Source organism: Petaurus breviceps, unplaced genomic scaffold (assembly GCF_028583685.1).
Source record: "Petaurus breviceps papuanus isolate PSGF00001 unplaced genomic scaffold, PetGlider_PUasm1.0 400, whole genome shotgun sequence".
Classification (NCBI taxonomy): domain Eukaryota; kingdom Metazoa; phylum Chordata; class Mammalia; order Diprotodontia; family Petauridae; genus Petaurus; species Petaurus breviceps.
In genome coordinates, this window is record NW_027186316.1 from 471,387 (window position 1) to 498,466 (window position 27,080).

Genomic DNA, 27,080 nt, shown 5'->3' on the forward strand with positions numbered 1-27,080 from the left:
CTTACCTTGTCTCTATGAACCCTGTCTTCAAGATCAGTGTGTTTTTGCTTGCAAGTGAGTATATTTTCTTTTTTTTTGTTAGTTTAGTAACTTTATTATGTCAAGTATATGTGTACCTACATATTCAATAGACACACTTGAAAGTTTAAAGTGTGTGCTTATGTTACTATGTGGGGCGCTCTAGGGGCCTAGTAACAATATGCCACCAGAGTGGTGGCAAATGACCTTCCTTTCGGGCTGGTGGCAGAGCTTCAGTCTTAGGACCATCAAGTGGAGTTTCCTCCTTCAATTGCTGAACCTCACGATCCCAACTTTCCAAGCGCAGTTTCTTCCATTTCTCCCTCTTGGCAAAGTAATCGGGGTACATTGCCTTCTCAGAGGGATGCCAGTAATCTAAGCACCACTCAGGAACCTTGTAACACTCATATCTTTCAAAGGAAGTACCTCCAGGGGAATCAAGAAAGATATATGGCTGAGGATGCTGGCAAGCCCAAAATTCTTCCTCACCCTTCATAAGCAGTTTAGTGGCCTTTACCATATCTTTTTCATTCTTATGTTCTTCAAACCGAGCTCTCAGCAAACAAGCTTTGAACCGATAAGCATCCCTGTGGACTACCCAGGACTCGAGCTGGCGAAGTGCCCGCTTGTAGATCCGCAGCACCTTCTGCTGGTGGGTCAGAAAGGCGCCCGGAGCGCACAGCGCCATCTCGCCCTGCTTCACCTTCAGCCCGGCCGGCGGCCGCCGTATATTTTCTTTTTTAAAAAAATTATCTATTTACTTTTAGTTTACAACATTCAGTTCCACAATCCCTTGAGTTTCAAATTTTCTCCCCTTCTGTCTTCTTCCTCTCCGCCCCCCCCCCCAAGGCAGCATGCAATCTGATATAGGTTCTATAAATACCTTCACATTAAACATTAGTAAAGTTATAAAAAAGAATTATAACTAATGGAATGAACAATGAGAAAGAAGGAACAAAACAAAAAAGAGTGTGAGAGCAAGTGGTTTGCTTCAATCTGCATGAAGACTCTATTGTTCTTTCTCTGGATGTGCATATCACTTTCCACCAGGAGTCTTTTGGAGTTGTCTTATAGCGTTGCATTGCTGAGAGGAGCCCAGTCTGTGAAAGTCAGTCATTACAGATACCATGTGTCTGTAATTGTGTACAAAGTTCTCCTGGTTCTACTCCCCTCACTCAGCATCAGTTTGTATAAGTCTCTCCAGGTTATTATGAAGTCTGTCTGCTCCTCATTTCTTATAGCACAATAGTATCCCATTACATTCATATACCACAACTCATTTATTCATTCCCCAATTGATGGGCATCACCTTGATTTCCAATTCTTTGCCACCACAAAAAGAGCTGTTATAAAGATTTTTGTATATATGGGTCCTTTTTGTATTTTCTCTTAATGGCATTGTTTTTTGCTTCTCTTTTTCTATATTATCCTTCACTTTTATATATTTGTATTCCCAATCTGTTGTTCTCTCTTTCGCTTCTTTGGCAAGACTGGCCCTCACAGATTCAAGAGAAAAAAGATTCAATAGAAAAAAATCTGTTCTGCCCATTATTTTTGCAGTGCAGGCCATACATTCTGCTCTAATAATTCCCCTCACATTCTACAGGTTCCTCTGTCTATTCAAATGTTGGATCATTTTCTTTTGTTTTTTCAGTATTTATTCATAGATGCCTGAACTTGTTTACTAGATCTGGATTCCATATTTCCTTCTGTCAATAATATTTTCCCTGTTGACCTACCTGCTTATGTTCAAGGTCTCTGATATTTCTTCTTTCTGAGATCTTTGGTCATTTCAGTCTTATTTTTCCCCCATGATTTTCCCCTATTCACTTTCTGACTCTCTTCTCTGATGGTAGTTTCCTTGGAGGCTGGATCTCCAAAGTGTCACAGCCTCAGACTGGGCAATTCACCGTTAAGCTGTCTAGATCTCTGTGTGACTTCCATGTGGTCAGAACTGACTCCAGCTTCATGCCGTGCTCTTTCCCTCAGTCTTGGTGGAGTGCTACACAGTCCCTCACACTCATGATGCCCTGATCTGGTGTCCTGTTCCACATCAGGTTCCTTAGTTCCCTTGACTTGGCACCAGCAGTTCAGAACTTTCACCCTGCTGGAATCACTGCCAGAGAGCTATCACACTGGTGCTATGGGGTTATGGCCCCTATAGGCTTTTACTCCTGATGCACTGTGGCTGCCTGGCTATGTCATGGCAGGGGATGATTTTTGCAGTCTGGAACCATGGTGTCCACTGCACTGGAAGGAAGGAGGGGGAATCAGGATATAGGGGTTGTTCCTTGAATTTGCTAGTGCAGCCTTGCTGCATGTTGTGAGGAAGGTAAGTGTGCTAAGTGACCTCAAGGTCAGTGAGCATCACTTCTTAGGTTTTTTGATTATTCACACTTTTGTATTCTGTGTGTCCTAGACCATGGAGGCATATAAAGTTGTTTTATTTTTGATGCATAATATCTGTTTTGAAGAGATTTGAGAGATTGTGGGGATCAGAGAAAACACAGAGTTCACCATCTGGTGACCTGGGAGTTCTTTAGATATTTAGATTCTTTAGATCTTGCTAGATCTTTAATAGCCATTCCCCAAAGATAATAAATGTCAAATGTCATTTGAGGAATTTTTTTAACTTTCTATTTAGGATGATTAAAATTTTGAGATTCACCAATTGTGATGGACTAGGACCCTTCCTAACAACTGGAATTTGGGGATTGAATTGTGATACAGTGAAAGACTGGATTTGCAATCAGAGGATCTGTGTTCAAATCCCAACTTTATCACTTACTACCTATGTGACCTTGGGCAAGTCAAATCATACCTTGGGTCTCAGTTTTCTTCCTTATAAAATGAGGGTATTGGACATGATGGATTAGATGATTTTTTAGGTCTCTTCCAGCTTCAAATCTATGAGCTTATGATTGCTTGGGGCTTTTTTATATTAGGAAGTTGGCCATGTGGAATTTGCTAAGATCTTTAGGGGAAGTCTTGAAAGGACAGTACCTGAACCTCTCCAAGATCCCAGAGACCTTTCCTGAATTAAGGACATAGACAAATGTGCCGAATACAAGTGAGTTAATTTTCTGAGGGAAAGAGGGATTAGGAGTTGTGTCCATTTAAAAGGAAAGACAGCTTCTATTGTCACTCTTGAGCTCTGAACTCTAATTCATTTTGTCTGTGGGACTTCCAATGAACAGTGGGTGAGGGACATTAGTGGAATACCCCCCAGTGCAGGCCCTGGGTACTCTTCCCAGCCTCAGCAGAAATGGTGACTGTTGTCACATGGCAACTGTAGCACATATGCTGGCCTAGATAAGTCTCTGGCTTCCTCTTTTGCTTTTTTTCTGTCTCTGCCATCAAGAATAGTTGAGCAAACAGTGATCATAAGATGGACATTCCTAGCATCAGTAGCTGCTCAGGCTTAGGCACAGTGAAGAAGCAGTATTGGGGCCTGGCACAGAGAGGAGCACTCAGCCTAGCAGAGGGAGACAGGGAAAGTGACAGGATGGACAAGGAGTAGCACTAACTGTCCTTTCAATCTGTAAAGAGATGTAGCGTTTGGCCTGGGTCAGGGGAAGCTTGGATTCTGGCATAGTGGATCAGAAGCACTCTGTCTTTTCTGGAGCAGCAGAACTTGGGCCCCAGTGGCAGTACAGTGAACAGCAGCACAGGTCCCACTAGCATCAAGTCCAGTATAACCCTTTGCTTGCTATAATCTGGAACTAATAGTGTCCTTCCACACTGCTGCCAGAGTGGCCAAGTTATAGCTCCTTCCCAGGAAGAGTTCACGGGACCATAGTATAGAATGTTTGGGAGGCACCTTGCTATTAATGACAAGAGGGATGTAAAATTATTTACCCAGTCCCTGTGGAATAAGGGAGAAGTCCCTCACCAAAAGCCCCTAAAAGGATAAAGATTTTCTACTTCCGTAATGGGATTCCCAAGAAGGAGGAGGCCCTGGCTGGTGGGCTTAGGGAACACTGAATGAGTGATAGTACAGAGCAAATCCTTGTACTGAGTCTGAAACCTGGATGGGCTTCATACAAGGCCTCTGTTAGCTACTTTACTATAGATAGCCTTGACTTGTGATGAGGATCAGTGACGGTACCAGAAGTGTCATCTTCTGTGTTGTGACCCTGATGTTCCAGGGATTGTTCTGCTCAGCAGACTGTTCAGATCCAGGGCCCAGTCCTTCTAAAGGGGAAGGGTGAAGCCTGGGATTTCTAATCTCCCTTCTCCATATTTGGCCACTTTTTCAGGGGTCATTACATTGCTCGTTGTCTCTTGCTGTCTTTTGGGTATTTTTTTACCTGCTAAGATTTACGTAAGCTCAGATTTCAGTGTTTCTTAAACCAGTTTCTGTCTAGTAATAACCCAAAGACCATTTAAAAGGTGGAAGATCCTCTAAAAAATCTTTAGGACCTTACCCACTGTAACATATGATGTAGAGACAACATCTACCCCACTTAGACTTAGTGCAGTTGTTCCTTAAAAGGTAGCTGAACTGTCCTTAAGACATGATAGTTCCAAGGGAATTCACAGTCATTGTAATCATTGACAGAGCTTCCAGTTTGCTTAAGTACAAAAGCAACCTGAGAATTCATGGGCTCTTCAGGCTTGACATGACATATGCTTTTGACCAGTAAGCCACCATGGCAAAAATGGGGGTATGGGAAGCTGTGCCTGACTGAATCAATGCTCTGTCCTTACAGAATATCTTTTCCATGCTATTATTAAGTAAATTTTTTCTTAAATGTTTTATGAGACCCACCAACCAGGGCCTCCTTCTTCCTGGGAGTCTCATCAAGGAAGTATCAAATCTTTATCCCTCTAGGGGGGACTTCTCCCTTATTCCACAGCATCTGGGTAAATAATTTTACCTCCCTCTTGTCATTAGAACCAAGGCACCTCCAACATTCTACACCATGGTTTCCCAAATCCTCCCTGGGAAGGAGCTAAAACTTGACCACTCTGGCATATTAAAAGTTTTATGGTCCTTTCATTCCATGCTGAACCTGATTTGCTGGACCAGTGTGAGTCAGACCTGGCCTAGATCAAATACATAATCAAAGAGGAATTGGGTAGGAGAAATATAATAAAGGATATCATCAAGGTCAGATTTATAACTGGAAGAGAAGATGGGCTTTCTTTTTATAGCAAGAGGGAAGGCTAATTGGTAACCTCATGTTTCACTGGTATCCATACAGTGTCAGGAGAAGGCCCTTAGCATGTTGGTGGGTCCCCTCTGGAAGATTTATGGGGAGACTTGGACAAGAGTTGCATTGGATGAGAAGGTATGGATGGATTGTGATCTGCATTATTGAATGACTGTCCATGGCTATGAAATCACAGATACATCAGAAGGCCAAAGTAAGTACCATATGAGGTAGGTAGCTCAAGGATGAGGATGAGGAAAAAGGATGATGCCCAGGTCACAGAGGTCATTAATGGCAGAACCAATGGTCAAATCTAGGACTTCTGATTTCCAATCCATGTTTCCACTGTACCCTGCTACAGATCTGGGGAGCTGTAATAGAAGAGGGGACACCTCAGTTGGGTTTTGAAGGAAGAGAAGGTTTTCAATAGATGTTTTGGGGGAGAGCAAATTTCAGCCATTAGGTGATCAAAGTCACAGAGATTGGAGAAGGCAGGACAAGATGGGGGGCGGGGTATTCTTTAGTCATTTTATTTTTCCTAAGGTTGGTTTTGTTCACTTGGGAAGATTCTCATGCATGTAGGTCTAATAACAATAACAATTCACATTATTATAGCACTTTAAGGTTTACAAAGCATTTTTTTCCTGCAACTTTGTCAGATTGGCTAATCAGAAATTAAAATCTGTGTTTTATGAAGCAGGAAATTGAAACTCAAGTTTTTTGAAATTGAAACTCAAATCGGTTTTTCTGATTCGAAGTCCATTGTACTTTTCCCTAGCCCTCACTGTCTCTCAATCTGTACAGTATACTTAGTTTACACATTTGGTTAGTTGTTTTTCAGTCATTTTTTAGTCATGTCTGACTCTTTGTGACCCCATTTGAGATTTTCTTGGCAAAGATACTGGAATGCTTTGCCATTTCCTTTTCTAGCTCATTTTACAGATGAGGAAACTGAGGCAGAAATGACTTACCCAGGGTCAGGCAACTAGTAAGTGTCTGAGATCTGATTTGAACTCAAGTCCTCCTGACTGCAGGCCTGATGCTATATCTACTGTAGCGCCACCTAGCTGCCTTTGGGCAATTAGGGTTTGGTTATTCTAGTGTAGTATAGCTGTGTCCATAGAAAAAGAACATATTGAAATATACCACAGGAGGGATCACAGAAAAGACAATATGGCTCTGTGAGCTAAGCATCTGGTTGACTGCTATGAGTCCTCCTTGTGTGCAACTGACTTACTGGGTAAATAATTTAATCTACAACAATCCATTTCTTCATTTATGAAATGGGAGAAATCTCGGTGAAATGTGTCAAATGCCTGCAGATATGAATTGCTTGACAAATACTTCTGAAAAATGATCATCAATAGACTACCAGTAACAGTTTTTTATGAAAGCATTAATTTTTGGAATATCTCTTTTTCATGACTATGAAAGGTTCATCAGTTTTACTAAAATCCCCCTACTAAAGTTGCTAAGGCTACCCTATTCCCATCTGACATAGGAGAGTAGAACTGCCAAATGTGATGTAATGGAAAGAATCCATGGCTTGAGTCCTAGCTGTGCCATTTAGTAGTTGTATGACCCTGGACAATAAGGACTGTGCAACCAACCTCATATTGTCATTGTGAGGAAAGTGCTTTGTAAACATTAAAATGCTGCAGAAATGTTAGATGTGTCATTATTAAGTTTGTGCTAACGTGGATCTTCTTGGAATGGACACCTCCCCTCTCCACCTGTTGAAATTTTTCCTATAGTATAGTAGAAGGAACATGAGATTTGGAATCAGAAGACCAGTGTTTGAGTCCTAATTTTGCTTTTGACTACTTGTATGTTTTAATAAGTAGAAGGACTTTTAAATTTAGTTGGGAGGGGCAGAAGGACTTGAGCTAAAGAAGGAGAAGAAGGAATCGTGAAGGTGATTTTGAAAAGTCCAAAGTGACAAAGAAAGCCATCGATTAAATTTGGGGAGGGGGGATTTTGGGAAGACTTGAGAAGTTTAAAAAAATACTCGGACTGAGTAGAAGGGTGTTAATAAGACAAGGAAAGGAAGTTTCACGTGGCTATCAGTGTGCTGACTTGGTGAGGAGAGTGAAAGTTCCAGAGTTGGAAACCTCCCAAAGTAGCTTGCCATAATGGATCTCCAGGAGAAACCCTATTAAGAACAGGAGAGGACTGAGGAACTCACTTCTGGGAAGTTCAGAAAGCTGAGAGAACATCACAGTTGCCTTCATAGAGTGTGGGATATTTGTACTTTTGCCAAGGCCAAGTGGCTACTATCTGTGCTCAGGGTTCAGACTTTTTTTTTATTTGATAATATTTTTCCCAATAGCATGTAAAAACAATTTTTACCATTCATTTTTTAAAATTTTGAATTCCAAATTCTCCCCTTCCCTCTCTCCTTCCTGAGATGGTAAGCCATTTGATATAAGTTATACATATGCAATTAAGCAAAACATATTTCCATATTAGTCATGTTGTAAAAGAAAACACGAAACTGGTCTTCTTTATAAAAAGGAAGGGGAGGAGTTTGAGAAATGCCTTCCCACTCTCCAGGTTATCAGTGTTGTATTTATGAAAAAAAAATTGAGAAGGCTCATTGAGAAGGCAGAAAAGAAGGGATCTCTAAAGACAAAAGAAAATCCTGACCTGGGTCAGGGGTTTGGAGGGTGGAAGAATGTGCCAAAAAGTGGAGGGTGGGATAAGTACAACCAGTGAATGCTCAGAGCCAAGAAATAGGGTGGAGGAGCATTGACTCCTTGAGCACAGGAACTAGAGACTTTTCTGTCTTTGTATCCCCAACACCTAGCACTGTATCTGGCATATGCTTAATAAATATGTTTTGATCGATTGATTGATTGACTATGGTAGAAGAATATAAAAGCTTGGCATGCTCCTGGAAGAAGAGTATTTAAGGTGCTAAAGCTCAGAATGAACTAAGGCTGATAAAGAAAGGCCGACAACAAAAAGGAGTATGGCTATGTTGGGCAAAAGATGAGGATCCAAAAAAGAGTGAGACATTTGCTTGGGATAGATGGGAATATGATTATGGAGAGAAGATGGAGCTGTTCAACTCTTATCCTCTTATTTATTTTCTTTTAGCATCCAAATTCTTTTTTTTTTATTTAATTGATTTATTTACTTTTAGTTTACAACATTCAGTTCCACAAGCTTTTGAGTTCCAAATTTTCTTTTCCTCCCCTCCCCCCCCACCATGGTGGCATGCAATCTGATGTAGGTTCTACAAATATCTTCACATTAAACATTAGTCAAATTGTGAAAGATTATAACCAATGGAATGAACAAGAAAGAAGGAACAAAACAAAACAAAAAAGAGAGTGAGAGCAAGTGGTTTGCTTCAATCTGGATTTAGGCTCCATAAATCTTTCTCTGGATGTGTTATCCTCTTATTTTGCTGCTGTTTTCTCTGGCCTGAAAAGGCTAGAGCCGAAATGACTAATAGGGAGTTGATAATAATGACCTAGTTAGAGAGCATTTCCTTACTGTGGTTGAGTTCATGACCCTGAGGCCCAGGTGAGCCACCTCCTAGGGTTCTGTGTAATCCTAGGCAAGCGTGATATATAAGCCCTTGCCCAGTAATCTCTGAAAGGTTGGAAAGAATGGGTGAGGTGCTTCAGGTTTGGAAAAGGATATATGTAGCGTTGATTTGCAAAAAGGGGAGCTAACTCTCAGTCTGGGTGCTTGATTTCAACTCAACAAAACTCTACAATGTACTATTAAAAGATGGCTAATGAATATCTAGAACAGAAAACCCTCATCACAAGCCAACATGGTATGTGTGTGACTTTGCACACTGGGTTAAAGAAAGTATCTTCTTTGGCCCCAAAGTTATGTAATCAAGATATTTTAATACTTTAGATACTTCAAAAATTCTGTGATTTCATCGAGGTGGATGCTTGTTCCACCCGTGAATGAGTTTCCTCTACATAACTTGAGTGAAAGAAAAAAACCACAGCCAACAATACATCAATATAATCCTACCCAAAGATGAAACTTAAATTGAAGGAAAATTCTTTCATTTAAGGCTCTGTAATTCTGTTATCTTCTGCCTTAGAAGAGGAAACACAATTGAATTTAGTAAAAACTCCCACATGTACTAGTTAGGAGGTAGTGTGATCTAGTACCTGGAGAGCTGAGTTTGGAGTCAGGAAGGCCAAGATTCAAGTCCTAACCTCTTACATATACTAGCTGTGTGACCATGTGCAATTCACTTAGCCTGTGGATTTCCCAGGCAATTTTCTAAGACTATAAATTACAAACTAGTTACTAATCAGCATTGTTAGAAGGAAGTTCTACACTGGGATTTATACTGAGTGGTTCTTACAACAGTGAAATCATAGATGCAAGCCTTATGTACTGGGGACAGGGAAGATGGATGGAAAAAACATAATCCCTGCCCTCAAGGAGCTGACATTCTAATGGAAAAATAGAATATGCACAAGCAAGTGTGAGTAAGACAGAATTCAAGAAATACAAAAGAAGGGACCAAAGTGTTCTGATAGATTCTAGGGAGAAAAGATCATGTCCAGCTGGAGGAAGCAAGAAAGGCTCCATAAAATTACTGGATGATTTAGCAAGAAAGAACCTTAGAGATCATGCAATCCAGCCTCTTCTTTGTAAATGAAAGAGTTGAGACTCAAACACAAGTCTTCTGCCTCCAAATACAGGTGATCTTTCCAGTGTTCTCCACATAATCCTACTCATGGAAAAGGTGGGACCCAATTTGGGCCTTAAAAAAGGGGAGGGATTGTAATGGAAGCAATGAAAAATTTGGCAGGGCAGTCAGACAGGCATCTCATAATAGTGGGTAAGTATTATTCTTAAATTGATTGCTTTTTCTTTTAAAAATGAATTTGAGCAACATTAGTTATCCTTTTAAGCACAAGTGACTTTCCTAAGCAAACAAACAAAATTTCCTGTTGAGGAGTACAAGTTGTTAAATTGTAGAACACAGAGCTATTTGTAAGCTTTGCAGGACCATATTTCACTGTGTGGGTTTGCACACTGAAGCAGTACTTGTTGCTATGAGACCAGTCCCACAGCCTCTGTCTTCTCTTTGCTACAGTTTTATTTGGTATTGCCTTGGTTTTTTTTAACAATGTATTAAAGAGACTCCTCCAAATAATTCGATTACTTAGAAAATAAGTATTTCTACTGCCAAAAGTTGTAGAAATATCCTAGTCTTTATTACTCAGAGCTTCAGGTCAGATTATAGGTCACACTTCATAAACAAGACATTTTTTGTTACAGTATTCAATTTCAAAAAAATTATTTTCTCTTATTATATTGTTGTAGTCATTGTATCTGTTGTTTGCCTGGTTCTGCTTTTATCATTGCATTAGTTCATAAAAGTCTTTCCAAGCTTCTCTGTATTATTCAAAATCATTGTGTATGGTCCAATGATATTCCATTTCCCATCTGATAAGTACATACTCTTTTTACAGTTCCTTGCTACCATAAATATTTCTGCTTTGAATTTATATGTATGTATGTATGTATATACATATATTTATGTGACCTTTCTGTGACCTCCTTATGGTATATGTCTGGCAGTAAGATATCTGGGTCAAAAGATATGGGCATTTGAGGCACTTTTTTAAAAAGTAATTTTTTTAAGAAATTAAATTAAATTTAAAAATTTAATTTAATTTAAATTAATAAAATTTAAAAATTTAATTTAATTTAAATTAATAAAATTAAATTTTTTAAAAGTGCAATTCTAAATTGCTTTCTGGAATAGTTGGGGCAATTCACAGCTACAACAATAGTGTATATATAGCATATATATATATATATAGTCCCTCCAATAGTGATTATTTCCATCTTTTGTCATCTTTACCAATCTGTTGGGTTTGAGGTAAAAGATCATAATCATTTTTATTTGAACTTTTCTTCTTAGATATTTGGAGCAGTTTTTCATATGGTTAATAGCTTATACTTCCTTTTATGAGAACCTCTTTTTCATTTAAATAATTTTCACTGACATTTTCTGTGTCTTAAATCATCATAGTATCTGATGTATATTTCCATCCCAGATAGCTATCCCATATGATAAATAGTATTTTTTCTAGAGGAAAAGGGAGAAAAGTCAGCACAACTGATTGATACATTGAAGGAGTCCAGAAGCATGTGTAATGTCTAACACCTGTGGACTTCCCACTTCCACAAAGGCATCGCTTGGAGGTATCTTCATTCAAGTCCCATTTGATCCTTATAATTTTGTTGTATTTACTTTTGATTTTGGGGTGTGTTCTTTCTATTTACATTGTTGTAGTCAGCATACACACACACACACATATACATATATATTGTTTTCTTGGGTCTGCTTACTTCAGGCTGTATCAGTTCCTATAGCTCTTTCTGTACTTCTATTTATTCATCACAAACATTTCTTACAGTACATGTCCATCTTTTGTCCTGTATGGCTACGCTCAGATTTGCATGATACATCACCTTGGGCTACATCCTGACGTCCAGTGCTCTTCAGGACATATTATTTTACTCTCTCATACTTTTTCTAGTGGTTATAGAATAATCTTGTATTATTTTAATATCTTTTCCTTTGTATTTGAGGATTTTTCTCCTGATAGCTTGCAGAACTGTTGTTTCTGAATTGAATTATTAAATTTAACCACTATGTATCTTAGAGTTTGCAGCCTTGGGATTTTTTTTTTCCTGGAGGGGATCTGTGAATTCTTTTAATAAGAATTTTGTTTTCTATGATAAGAAGTTCTGTGGGGCAGCCAGGTGGCACAGTGAGTAAGAGCATTGGCCCCACCGTCAGGAGATCCGGGATCGGTTCCGGCCTCAGATACTTAACACCCACACAAAATAACTGGCTGTGTAACCTTGAGGAAGTTACTTAACCCCAATTGCTTAAAAAATGTTCTCACTAGTTGTGTTGTTTTGGGAGACCCATGAACCTTAGCTTGTCTCTGTGCATGCTATCTTTAAGATCAGTATGTTTTGCTTATATACAACAAATAAATAACTTTTAATTAATTTAATTTAATTTAAAATAATTTTTAATGTTATTGTTTTTTGCTTCTCTTCCTCTGGGTTATTCTTTACTTCTGTGTTTTTATGTTCCCAATCTTTCATTCTCTTTTTTGTTTCTTTTGTGATCCTTGGCATTGCAGATTCCAATTTTTCTGTTCCATTCATTATTTTTGTTGTTCAGGACATAAATTCTGCTTTCATAATTCTCATTTCTCTTTTAAACCACTCTGGAATAGTGTGTTGTAAAATTCCATATTCTTTTCACATTCCACAGGGTCCTCTTTCTTATCAAGTGTTGGATCATTTTCCTTTATTTTTCAGTATTTATTCAGAGATTGCTGAACTAGTTTATTACATCTGAAGGCCATATTTCCTTCTGTTGTTACTTTTTTCCCTTTTGATTTATCTGCTTATGTTCAAGGTCTTTGATATTTTTTCTTCCTGAGATCTTTGGTACTTTCAGTTTTCCCCGTCCTCTTCATTTTCCTTATCAGTCACTTCCTGACTCCCTCCCCTCTGATTGTGGTTTCCTTTGGGGTTGAATCTCAAAGCTCTCAGCCTCTGCTGATAGTAGGTAAGTCATCATTCATCAGCCTAGTTCTCTGCCCCAAGTGACTTTTGGATGGTCAGAACTGGCCCCATTTGGATGCTGTGCCCTTTCCCTTGTGCTTGGTGGAATACTACACAGCTCTCCACATGCACAATGACCTGTCACACTCTCTGTTTCTTAGTTTTCTGGCCTAGCAAGGTAGTTCAGTGTTTTGTAGCACTGGCACTTCTGGATTGCCGCTCCTGGCAAGCTTTTAATCCTGAAGAACTGGCTGACTGTCAACACCCAAGTAAACTTCTGCTGCCTGGTGCCGGTGTCTCCACAGCACTGGAAAGAGGTAGGGGGAGACCATGGTGCAGGGATGGGTTTTGATGTAAGTTTCTGTTGTATCCTGGGGTTTTCTAGTGTGGCCTTACTACTGATAGGGTTGGAGGTGGAGTAGGGATGCTGAGTGAGCTCAGGGTCAGTGAACATTAGTTCCTGGACTATTTTTGGGAGATTGGGATTACCTTTTTTTTGGATTGTGGGTGTCCTAGACCATGTTGACAGTTGAAATTGCCTTAACCTTAGCATATAATTTCTGTTTTGGAGGGGCCTAATAGATCGTGGATATCAGAGAAAATGTCTACTCTGCCCTTTTGTTGCTCACATGAGAACTATGTGTTATACAGTTTGATCCATTGGGGAGTGCCTTTTAGTCACCTATGTTTAAGTTAATTCTCTCTCTATTTTTAATATCAGACCCTTATCAGAGATTTTTGATGCAAAAAAAATTTTCCCCAATAAATAATTTCCCTTATTCTAAGATATGCTGGTTTTGTTTGAGAAAAAGCTTTTTGGTTTCATATAACCAAATATTCTGTCTGATTTTTTGTGATCGTCCCTATCCTTTCTTTGGTTAAGCATTTTCCCCCTAGACATGACTGTGAAGATTACTGATGTTATTTTTATGTCATTCTTTTCTAATTATTTTATAGTGTGACTTTGACATTCGGTTGTGTTTGAGCTTATTGAGCATTTGCTGTAATATATTGATATAAACCAAATTTCTTCTTTTTTTACAGAAATTCTTTTGTTTTTCTGCTTTTTTTGGAGGGCAATTGGGATTAAGTGACTTGCCCGAGGTCACATGGCTAGTTTTTGTGTTAAGTGTCTGAGGCTGGATTTGAACTCAGGTTCTCCTGACTCCAGGGCCTGCACTCTATTTACTGTGCCACCTAGCCACCCCTTCAACCAAATTTCTGATAAAGTGCTTTCTAGTTTCTCCAGCAATTCTTGTCAAATAGAGTTCTTTCCCAGGCAGTTTATATTCTTGGGTTTATCAAATATTGGTTATCAATCTTGATTGCTTCTGAGTTTTATGTAGTCTATTCTACTGATCAACTTTTATGTTAGTAATTAGTACCAAATAATTTTTATGGTTACTGTGTTATGATGTAATTTAACATTCCCCCTTCATTTCTACCTTTTTCATTATTTGTATTGAGAACCTTTTGTTCCTGTGAATGGATTTTATCACTATCTTGTCTGACTTTTTAAAGTATCCCCTTAGTAATTTGATTGTCATAGCAATAAATCTGTAAGTTAATATGGGTTGTATCATTTTTATTATATAGGTGCTATCTAAAAATAAATATCTCTCTAATTCTTTGTCATTCTTAACTTCTTTAAAGAGTACTTTATAACTATACTGAAGTAAATTGGGTGTGTCTTGGTTATGAATCACAGATGTTTTATACAGTATGTAATTATTTTAATGCCATTTTTAATATTATTTTTCCTCCTGGGTTCAGTTACTGCTATTTAGAAATGCTGGTGCTTTTTGTATGCTTATTTGGTTTTTCTCCTATTTTAATGTTACTGTTAGTGGTCTCAGTTTCTTTGATGATTCTTTAGAGTATTCTAAGTATAGCATGTCATCTGCAAATAGGGATAATTTTGTCTCCCCTCTGCCAGAATTTATGCTTTTAATTGTTATCTTTTGTTTTATTCCTGGTTTAACACCAGTGGATGCTGGATGTGTCTTTCTTGCTTAGTTCACCAAGCCTTTCAGTCTCTCTTTCCCCAAACTATAAAATCTCTTTAAAAACTCCAGGGAATGACTTAATTCCTTCTAAAAGATTGTGATATTAAATGACAAATCACTTTTTAGGGTTTAGACATACTTGTCCCTATGAACTACAAATCCCAAGATTCAGTTCTCAAAATCAGTTTTCAAAGCCTTGCATTTCTAGAACTATGTCAAATAGTAGTGGAGAGGGGAGGCATCCTTGCTTGACTATTATATTTGTTGGGAAAGCTTCTGGTATTTTCCCATTGCAAATAATACTGTTTTTTTTGTTTAATATCTATACCTTTTATCACATTTAAATTGGTTCTTCTGTGCCAGTGCTTTTTAGGATTTTCATCATAAATTAATGTTGTACTTTTTCAGCCTTTTTCTCAATAGGATCATATATGTAGAGCTGGAAGGAACCTCAGAGGTCATCTAATCCAACCCTCTCATTTTACAGATGAGGAAACTAAGGCCCAAAGAGGTCAAGGTGGGATGTAAACCCAATTTCTCTGACTTCAAAGTCTGTGTTCTTTCTACTGTATCACGCTTCATATAGCTAATATAATGATATAATCATAGGGATTTTGCACGTTTTAGTTTTTATATGGTTAACTATGAAACTTGTTTTCCATCTTGTTGAACCATCTTGCATCCTTGATTTAAATCCAGATGGATCATAGTGAAATTTTTTGGACTTATTACTCTAATCTTTTTGCTAAGATTTTAATTAAAATGTTTGCATCAATATTTATTACTGATATTGGTCTATAGTTCTTTTTCTTTGCTTTATCCTTTAAGAACCGTATATCTCTTAAAATGAGTTTGGCAGAATATTTTTTCCTCTCCATTTTGGACAATTATTTATGTAGCATGGGTATTAATTGCTCACTAAATGTTTGACAGCATTTCCCTATAAATCTGTCTAGACTAAGGTAATTTTTTTTCCTTTGATAGTTTCTTTATGCCTTTATGGAGAAGCAGTATGATATAGAATCTAGAGAGTCAGACACTTAGAGTCAGCAAGACCTGGGTTATTTATATTCATGACTGTACTATTAAATGTTTAAAAACTGACTCTCTGAAAAAATGAATTCTGTACACATGATATACTTTTAATTTTAATATGTATTATTGACATTTTCTCCATCATTTTCTTGAGTCTAGAGAATCAAGAAAACAGTCAAAACTCTGTTTTGTAGCATTTGTCAATTTATGAGATGTAAATTCTCACACTGAAGAACTGGCTCCAATACACCCTTGAATTTCTACCTTTTCCTTTATGAATTTGATTATTATATCAAATCATGCATGTGTATATATCTATAGCTAGTATTTGGTTGTACCTTTCCCACCAAGTTTTCCTTTGCTTTCTTTCTCCTTATTTCTCTTTCTGGTCTAGTAATCTAGAATTGAAGTGATAAATTCTTAATCCTCTGCTCATCACCCAGGCAAGACACTCATCTCTGATTTTTATACTTTCTCTCTTTTTCTTCCCCTCCTCATCCCTTTATGATGAGGAAACTAAGGTGATGTCACAAAGGTGACATTTGTTTTGCCTATGATTATTCCTTCCTTGATTCTTCCCCCCATCTCAAATCTCTCTCTCTCTCTCTCTCTCTCTCTCTCTCTCTCTCTCTCTCTCTCCTTTTCTGTTTCCCTGTTGAGTTTTTAATGAATTTCCACACTAGAATTTGTGTGTGTGTGTGTTCTTCCCTCCTTTGTCTATTTCATATATAACTGAGGTTCATGAGATGCCTGCTTCCCCCACCTCTTCCCTCATATTTGTATTCTCTTCTTCTCATCTACCCCAATTAAGTTTCTCTTCCTTTTTATTCCTTCCTAGTATATTCCTTTTCCCTTTATTTCCTCTCCTAAAATCAACATAATAGAACAAAACTGTGCCAAATCCCTGCGTTATGTTATTTAACTCCCTCTGTGATTCTTGGACAAGTTATATTCTGAAAGGAGACGTTTTCCATAATTAAATATTAAGCACTTCATCATTTAGACCTTTCCAGTTATTCTTATGTAATTAATTACCTTTCTAAGTTTCTCTTGACTCCTATGTTTACATTTCAAAGTTTTTAATCTACTCTGGTCTTTTCATCAGGGGTGTTTGAAAGTCCATTGTTCTATTAAAGGTCCATTTTTTACCCTGTAGCCTTAAAGTTAAATTAAATTCTCTCTCCTGGACCTGTTATTCCACTCACTAGTTTTTAATAGTAGGCGCCTGTAGCGGCAAGCACCCCAAGCATCCTAAGGGTTTGCCGCCACCACAGGTTCTTGGATCTGCTTTGTTAAAGGAAAGCAACTCAAAATGGGTTAACAAGCTTACTTTAATCAGTCAGACATATGTCGTTTACCTTGTTCAGGGGAAAAAGGACAGCACCCTGAACTTCAAAGTATACAGGCAGAATCATCAAGACAGAAACAGATCAAGTAGACAGCTTTCCAAACTGTCCAGCCATTACATCCATACCCAGTCAACATCTGGGTTTCCACATCTGGGTTTTTCAAAACCGGGGGACTCTCAACAACGGCTTCCCAGAATTCAGATCAAATCACAGAACACTTCTCAAAGTGAGTCCCAAAACAAAGCTACACATCAGGGCTTATATAGCCTTCTCCTGGCTCAGAGAATGTAACAACCTTATTGACTCACTGGCCAATCAAGAAGTATCTACTGAAAAACAAGCCTCCCTCCCCAGGCTTCAGGTGCATTTTAGCCTAGGGGCAGGGAAGATCTTCCAAATTTGCATTCCCATTACAGCGCCTTACATTTTCTTCATTTCCCCCCAATATTTTGAATTTATTCAAACATTTCTCATTTCATGGAGTTATGGATTTCTGATTACTTTTTCTGTTTTGCAGGAACTTCATTATTTGGGTAAGGTTTTCTACCTTTTGTTCTAAAGTATTTCTTCTTCTACTTTTTCTTCCAGAAAATTTCAATTCTAATTTAATTTTTTATCTCTTGCTTCATTTTTTCTTGCCATTCTTGTAGTCTTTGTGGCCAAGACATCTTTTCTCTGTGGCTTTACTAGTTTTTGTTGCAGAGTCACACTTTTGTCTAGGTTGGCCTTTTGGGCTTCTCTTAACCTATAGTATTTTTTTCATTATGTTTAGTGGGGCTTTTTATGTTACACCATGTTTTCTCTGCTGTGACCTTTCTTCCCAAGTCCACAGTCTTCGGTTCCATTTACCAAGGTTTGCATTGGTTTCTCTGGTGTAATCTCTCTTCTGGTCATTGCTGGCTTCTGACTGTCTTTTTATTTTGCAGTTCTGGATTGATGGACATGCTTAATTATGCTTTGGCTTTTTTGTGGTGGTGGTAGTGGTTGTGTTTCTTGCTGTTTTATCTGAGATCTTGATCGTGGCTGGGGTATGTGTGGGAGAGCTGGATTTCTCTACATGACTTCATGGTGTCATTAGGTATGGGTTGTGGTAGGTCTGAGGGGAGGTGGGAAGCAGGCATATGCAGACAACCTCTTGGGGGTTGTTTTTTAATGGGGTTTGGGTGGTAGGTAATGGGGAGATGGGAAGTAGGTAATTATGGGCAAGAGCCTGAACCTGCCTCATCACTGTGTATAGTTTGGATGGTGCCAGGTCAGGGGCAAGCAGCAAATAGGAAGTGGGTGCCTGCAGGCCACCTTGTCACTGCATGTGGATCTAGGGTTGTGGTGATGATGGTGAAGATAAAGGACCTTCAGGCCAAGTTTAGGTCCAAGGGGAGGCAGGAGGTGGGAAGCAGGGGCCTATAGGTGTGGGGTACTTGGGGACACCTGCTTTGTCTTTTCTTTATAATTGTACTCATGTACCTTCTTTGTGTTTCTCTTATTTGGAGCTCGCTCTGTGAGGAAGCTGCCCTTGCTGTTGATTGGAAGATGAAAAATCAACCTCACCTCAACATTCTGTAACCAACTTTATCAGCAATGCCATATTCACAATGCCTATGGAGATTACAGATATGCTGATATAATTATCCATTACAAAATACATCATGCTTGCCACATGGGGGAATAAACTAGAAAATTTATTAAGATACCAAAAGACTGAGTCCCAAAACCAGAAAGTGAAAGCCATCAGAGTAGTTATGACATTGGCACAGGTAGATAAAGTAGAAAGCACCCACATTTTCAAGCCCTTAAAACAGAACAGGCTACCTCAGGCAAAGGTCCTCCTCTCCCCACTCACAGCAACCACCCAGCGTCCGGGAAGCGCGCTCCCAGCAGCTCCGGCCCCTGGCAGTTCTCAGCAGGAGTCCTTAGCAGAAAATCTGGCTTACTCAAAAAGGGCTTTGCACTGCCGCTGCCTCTGCTGCTGCCGCCGCCGTCGCCACCACCGCCAGCCACCACAGGAGCTCTAGTTTGGTTTCCGCTTCCTCTAGCTCCGCTCCTTCCTGCTACATCAGCAAGTCCAATGGGGGCATGGAAGATCTTTAAATCCCACAACCCTTACACCAACCAGGACCCAAACTGGAGTCTTATTCCCTCCACATTCTAACCCCAAATCTAGCCAACCTAGTTATGTCCATACATCCCATACTCTTTTTCTTCCACTTAGACACTAATAATCAAGTTAACATTATTCTGTCTGCTAGAAAGGGTGATACTAAAGCCATACTGCTTATGGCTCTACTCAAAATTCTAGTGAATCAGAGTTATTTCCTGCTTAGGAGGCAGTTTCCTTGGTTCCCATTCCTTGTTTCTTCATAACATTCCATGTTAGCTCTGTCCCTTCTTTGTCCCTATGCATTGTGCCCTGTGGAATGCCTGTTCTATTGTTAAAAAACCGTATTTTATATTAGACCTTTTACTTCTGGCTTCAGATACTTACTGTGTGACTCTGAGCAAGTCTTTTAACCTTGTTTTGTTTCTGTTTCCTCAACTATAAAATGAGGATAATAATAGCACCTGCCTCATAGGGTTGTTGTTAGGATGAAATGAGATCATATTGGTAAAGCAGTTAGCATAGCCCCTGGCACATAGTAGGTGCTATATAAATGCTTATTCCATCCCTTCCTTTGAAGATCCTTCTGTCTCCTTGCAATCATGTAAACATGGCTCTCCCCAGATGGCACTGCTTCTCTGGCTACCCTCTATAGTACTGAATGTACTTTGTCTCATACCCTACCGACATACTGGGACAGGAGTCCAGGAGGCACACTTCTTGCTCCTTAGTACAACTTCCAGGCCTTCCCCCTCCTCCCATCACTCAGCAAACTCTCCTCTGCTAAGTTTAATCCCCTCCCATCAATCACCCTATCTAGATCCTAGTAGTAAGTTACCTGCTGGCCTCCAAGTTATTCTGTCTTTCTTGAGGAGTTTAGTGTCTGGATTACAGTCTCCCTCTCTACCCCAAGCTCCTTTACTTATACTTGAAGACTTCAATTTCAGTGTTCATGTTCCCATTTAAATCATTTTACATTCCAGTTCATCATCTTTTTCAACTTCCATGATCTGTGACTTCACCTGTGTAACATCTAAGAATGTTGTGTTGGTAGAGAGAGATGCTACTCAGATAATCAGTCAACAAGCATTTATTAAGCACTTTTATATATGAGGTGCTACGGGACACAAAGAATGGCAGAAACACAGACCTTGCCCTCAAGAAGCTCCCATTTGGATGGGGGAGATATTTCAGGCATCAGAGACAGCCAGTGAAAAGACACCAGGTCTAGAGATAGGAACAGCAAAAAGGCTGCTGTCCCTAGGTTGTTGAGTTTTTGGAGGGAATACAGGAGAAAAAGATTGGGAAAGTAGGAAGGGATCAAGTTGTGAAGGACCTGAAAAGCTAAACAGAAGAACACTAGCACCCTACTTGTATGCCAGAATGGGTCGCTCACATTGTTGTGTTACATATTATTAGGCAGTCTGAAGGGATCATGGATTATGGTGACTTGTCACCTACAGCCATGGAAGGCCTCTGAGTATGGTTCACTTTGGGAACTGGCATACCCTAGACAAGGGAAATGGATGGTCCCTTGGATAGTTTTAGAGAACTGTGTATTATTTTCTAAGGAAGCCCCATAGATTATGCCTTGGGACCCATTTAGGGTTATAGTATGTATGATGACCTGTTAGCAGGACAATATTTAGGGTTATAGTATGTATGATGACCTGTTAGGAGGACAATATAGTACTATTTCCTGCAATGGAGGTAGTTTGTGGGAAGATCATAGGATCAGAAGCCTACCTCAGAGGGTATCTAGTCCACTCCACCCCCATTTTATAGTTGGGAAAACAGGGAGATTAAGTGACTTGGCCAGTGTCACAAAGATCAACATCAGAGACAAGATGACATCCTTGTGGATGGTATTGACTGCCACCTATGTCATGGAAGACCCACTCCTAGTTTGGTTTTCCCTCTTTTTTTTATTTCTAGGGAAACACTCTCGTCCTTGATAGTATCATGCATGCTGTTCAATTGGGATATGAGGAAAGTCTGAGCATTCTGTTATTTGACTTCCCATACCTTTTGCCTCTCTTTCCTCCTTCACCTCTGTCTCATGTAATGAGGTGGCCTTACTCCTTACCAAGGCTAACCCCTCTATCTGTTCAAGCAACATGCCTTCTTGTGCTCTCCAATGATTGTCCCCTCTAGCATCCCCATTTATTTTCAATCTCTCCCTCTCTACTGTCCTTCCCTACTGCCTATAATATCATGCAGATTCAGCAAACAAGGAATATTTTGCAAAGTTTACCAAAAATTGCTTTCTTAGTACTCAACAAGTGTTTATCTTGGTGCTCAAATGACCTTTGTCAACCCAAAAGCAAGACAACGATATCAAGATATTCCCAGTCATTAGTAAGTTATGCTGACAGCAAATAGACCTATTCAATAGATTGTTACTCACCTCACTGGTCTGGGACCACCCTGCTGGGTTGAGGCCTAGGGTGTATGGCTCTCAATAACTAAGTGGCGGGTTTTAGAGTATACACCCCCAGGTCAGTTTTCATCAATGAACCTGTGCCTCTCTGTCCCTAGAAGTCATTTTTCCCAGTGGGTATGATTTGGTTACTATCTCTATTGCCCCATTTGGAGGTGTTAGCACAATTTGGCCAAATTATCAGGATATCAAAGGACTTACAGTTCTAGGTTAGTCTTTTACCTTTCCTATATGGCCCCTCCTCTGAGGGTGGTAACCTTTAGTGAGTAGGGTTCCCATAAACCCACAGGTCCCCAAGTTGGTCCTGTTACCTCGATCTTTGGGGCTATATTGTCCAAGTTTAAAATTGCATCAAAGGACAGAGAATAAGTACTTGGTTCACCTGACCTCTCACCTTCACCCCACCCATTTCTCACTTTTGAATTTGAGCCTTAACCAGCTCATTTCATTTCACCAGTGGTTTCAGAGGTGTTAAAAGTCCAAGGGACAGAGGAATGATGGGCTTCTCAGTCCTAATGAGTGTAGGTACCATCAGAATGTTTTTAGGATGATACTATGGTGTGCTCACAAGAATTTGTCAAGGAGCAAGATAGTCTAAGTGGCTGTAATTCTATGACAAGACATGACTGAATTGAACTACAAGTACAAGTCAACAACTCTGAAAGCAAAATGGACAACTCCTGAGTAGAATTGAGGGTCATTATAGTCCTCTTGCCATAAAAGAACAGAGAGGGTAACCTCTTATCCAGCTTCCCAGTAATCAGCCAATCAAAGGTAATTAGCAAGCTAGACCATTGTGCCACTCCATTATCCATAGAACAGGAGTCAGCATAGAAGGTGACAGTAGAATGGAGAAGACTAGATATGGACGAACTTCTGGATGATTTATGTCTATGAGGACAAGGTAGAGCCTTTAGAGAGAGGAGCCTTCCTTGGTGTCAGTGAGGGGCTTCTCTGAAACCTCTGGCCAGATGACAGTGGCTTGCCACAGGTGAGTGGAATCTTGATATGTTGTGCTGCCATTGGTGAACAAAGTATGGATTTGATGTCTAGATCCAGCATACATAATTTCTGTTTGACAACACGGTCATTCTGGACAAGTCCAATTTGATGTGACTTAAGGTTAGAGAAATCCCAGTCTTTGATAAGGAGTTCCAAAGAGAGGTAACCAATATGGTTAGTGTGCGGTTTCCATTAGACCCCAACAGTAATCTAAGAGCTGGCATTCACATGTCCTCCCTGTAAGATGGGGGGGGGCTTGCCAGGTATAATAGGGACATTGGCAAATTCTAGTAAATGGGAGATGACCCTAGGGACCTGGGCATGTGTGTGACTTGATCTGGAATATACTATTCTGATCTGACTACAGAGTGATGCTGGGCACAGTGAATTTTGCAATATTTAGGGTCAAAGAAACCCTTGCCTATGATAAGAAGTTCCAGCTGGAGGTAAACAATATGACCAGTGTACTTTATCAGAGGTAAGTAGCAGACTAGGGGTTGGCTTTGAAAGGGGTATACTTCAAGGTCTTATTGGAAGGGCACATATCGGAAACCCAAGGGTTTATGTGGCTGTTCACTGCCCATTGCCACAGGTTCCAGTCAGCAGGTGTTTTAGGAGCAGGACCTCAAGGACCATGGGGTCATCTGGCTGATAGGGACCCAGCAGCAATGTAGTTTGTGGCTTTCACAAATCTGAGGATGGGGGAGGCATGGTCATGTTTGTAGATGGTAGGGAGGTACGTCTTATAACCTGCTGCCTACTGCAAGGCTTTCGCTGGATAATATATTTAAGGGTCTGCTAATTTTATGGGCCTCAATAGGGTAAGAGTCAAGAGGCTTTAAGTGAGGGCCCAGGTAAGGGATATACACCAACCAATATCAACAGTCTAGTGAGGTGCCAAACTTCCTTTTTAGAGAAAAGCTTCTCCCAGACTGATTGCAGAAAGTCACAAGTGAGAATCTCTGTGTTGATGAGTCTGAATAGCCATGAGGGTAGCCTGGATGTCTTCCTTCCATAGGCCTCTTGAATAAGATGTCATCAGTAATATTGTGGATCAGGAAAACACCAGGAGGTAGGGAAATTTGAGCCTCAGTGGCCCAAATTAAATTGAGTGTAATAGCTAGATAACTTAAGTGTCTTTGCAGCAAGACAGTAGATATCTATTGCTGCTGTCCCCAAGTGAAGGAAATAGTTATATCATCATCAGAGTGGACAAGCCCAGAAAATAAGCGATAGACTTCCTCAGAGGTCCTGGCATATACCTCATTGAGATATGATCTGAAACCATAGGTTTAGTTGAGAAATATTTATGTTTTCTTGATGCATTTAAATATGCCTAGAACCTTATCTTATTGTGAGATCCTTAGGCTTTGCCAAGTTGATTAGAGTAAGGTTTGCCTGTGTGCCTAGAGATCCCAAGTAATCAACCCTTAATGCTTTAAGGGTCCCTGTACCCTAAGCTTATTGAATTGTTAGTTGTTTTCTCAAACTGAGCCTGATTATCCTGATGGGTGAGGTAGAATCCCAGTAGCACACTAATTGGGGAAATTTGAGGTGGTTTTGGAATAATGATCCAGAGGATATTTGCCTGCAGCTCTATGGGGATCAACTATGGTATAAGGATCCCTAAATAAATGAAGACAGAGACACTAGAAAATTTTTTCCAGACTCTATTTGGATGGCCATATGCACTGAAGGAATCATGGACAGGTGGTTTCTTACCAGTAGATGAGGGGATGATTGCTAGTCCACCCTGGGAAGTCACAATCTAATGGGGGCAACACCAAACAAACAAATATATAGAAACACGCTCTATACAGGATAAAATAGGAAATAATGAACAGAGGGAAGGCACTGGAAAAGAGGGGAAGAAAGAACCCACTCAGCATTGATCAGGCTGTACTCAGTGCATATGAAATGTAAAATAGAAAATAAACAGCTCTTGCAATCAAACTGTTTGCATGTTTCCCCATAAGATGTGATCTATTATTCTTTATTAATGACCCTTCCCTTTCTATGTGGGAATAAAACTGCTTATTCCAGACCCGATTCACATTTGTTCTCTGGGCACCTGTGTTTACTTTCTTCTCTTCCCTTCCCCCTTAGTGGAGAGGATCACTTAGACTAAAGCCCAAAATAGAAGTATTAAGGATATGAGGTAGGCATAAAATTCAAGTATTGGAACCTAGCACCCATAATGATGAGACAGATAACTCCAAAGCAATAAACCCAAAGGCAAACCATGAAGGCAGGTAAAGTACCAGTATTGGTGAAGGTCACCAACTCCTGTAGGCTCAGCCTTACAGTGCCTGGCTAGCTGCTGTTCTAGACATAGATTTTGAAAATTTTAATGGGTTAATAATTTCCCTGTACATCAGTCTCTTCATTTTCTCATTAGAATTATTTACCTTGGTACATTCAGTATTGCATTCTTGAGAGTTTCCCACCTCTCATACCCATATCCTTTATCAATTCTCTGAAGTCTCTTCTGCCAAAATCTATAGTACATGTCTGATTATGCTTGGCCTTCCTCTCCTTTTCTATCATAAGCTCTGGGATAGAATGGTCACTTCCCCCAAGGTTCCTATCATCTTCAGCCCAGCAACCAGTTTCTTCCTGTTACTGAGAATCAGATCAAGAATAAAATTTCCCTTTGAGGTTCTTCTACCTTTTGAAGGGTGAAATTATAATTAAAACAAGTCAGGAAGCTATTAGCTGCTGTGCTTTTGGCAAAGAGAGCTCTAACAGATGTCTGAATAATTGAAGTCCTTCATCACCATTATATCATGCTTCTGGACCAGACTTGTGATCTATTTCTCAAATTCCTTATCTTATTTACACTATTTTGTCCAGGTGATATACTAGGGACAAAACTGCTTCCTTTCTTCTCTCTGCTAATCTTTAACCAAAGGTTTTCCAGCACACTCCTCTTTCCCTCTCCCCTCCCCATTCCTAGAAAATCTTACAAGTTTGCCTTATTCATATATAGTACTAGTCCACCCACACCTCCTTTTATCTATCTTTTTTTTTCTTTGAAACAAGGTATACTCATTCAGTATCATATTTCAGACATAGATCTCTTACCAAGTTTCAATGGTACATATGAGGTCAACTTTGCCTCCTTGGATTAAGCCTTGCTTGCTTTTGCTTGTTGCCAAACCTTTGGACATTTGGGTATAAACATTTAAGGACAGGCATCTTACTATTGGCTTCTTCCTTTGATTTTGTGTCCTCTGAATTCCAAGATGTCTGAACTCTATTCTTCGGTCTTCATTGTAACGACTATTTATGGTACCTAGCTTGGTCCATATATGTTGAATTCATTTGTTTTAGTTTAAAACCCTTTTAATTAGGGTTTGAAAGACATGAGGCAAATAAATTCTTACCAGGCTTTGTTTGCCTCATTCTATCCCTGCCCAGCACTCTGTTGTTCCTATATTTTAAGTCATGGTTCGGAAATCCAAATCCCATTCTTAGACACCATCTTCCTAGCTAGATACATTCCAAACCATTTTTTCTTTAATGTTCTTTCCTTTCAGTGAATAGCAGTGAAGAAAAAAGAGCCTGTGATCCTCTGGTCTTCAGTTTTTTGCCTAAGATTATCTTTGGTGGTATTTTCTAGGTTCTCTTTAACAGTATCATTTGTGTCCATGTGAATCACCAGCAATGGGCAGTAGTCATCAGTTTTGAGAAATCTTTCTTGGGAAGTTCTCCATTAGTCTTTCATTGACATCTCAGGAAGACCATAGACCAGGGGTGGGGAACCTGTGGCCTCAAGTTCACATGTGACCTTCTAGGTCCTCAAGTGTGGCCCTTGGACTGAATCCAAATTTCACAGAACAAATCCCCCACAGAACAAATTGAACTTGGTCAAAAGACTGCACCCAAGGACCTAGAAGGCCACATGTGCCTTGAGGCTGCAGGTTCCCCACCCCTGCCATAGACTTTTCTAGTGTTATCCAGTTGTCAAATATCTGCCTCAGTGCCCCTGAGCAGGATGGGGTTGACCACTACAATTTAATTCCTCTTCCTCTGAACTTTATTGGATGATGTCTCAAGTGCCAGCTTCTCCAAATGTGCTTTATTATTTCAATTGGCTGCCCTTTCAATGCAGTCAGGTTTCTCCTCTTCAAGATGATCCTCAAATTTGTTTTTTTAATCTCAAAGTGTATACTTTTCCTTCCTTTCTTTATCTCTGTGTTATTCTTCTACTCTCTAACCTTTTTACAAGGGTCAAGATTTCACTCTCCCCTTTCAGACCCTTTTTTCCCTGCCTTCTCATTGAAGTTTTGTTTTTGTTTTTGTTTTCGGAACACTTCATTGCTCCTGAGTTGGTATTTTGCTTTGGGGGCTCAAATAGAAGGATCTTGTGATTCCCTGGTCGAGATTCTT

General features: G+C 39.6%; 1 protein-coding gene and 1 pseudogene across 1 annotated transcript in view; one reads left to right on the plus strand and one right to left on the minus strand.

The window, feature by feature from the left end:
• The window catches only part of ZC3H12B (zinc finger CCCH-type containing 12B), a 310,431-nt gene that overhangs the window by 75,872 nt on the left and 207,479 nt on the right, over positions 1 to 27,080 (plus strand). The gene's annotated exons all lie outside the window — the stretch shown is intronic.
• LOC138170940 (NADH dehydrogenase [ubiquinone] 1 beta subcomplex subunit 9 pseudogene) lies at positions 64 to 750 on the minus strand (annotated as a pseudogene).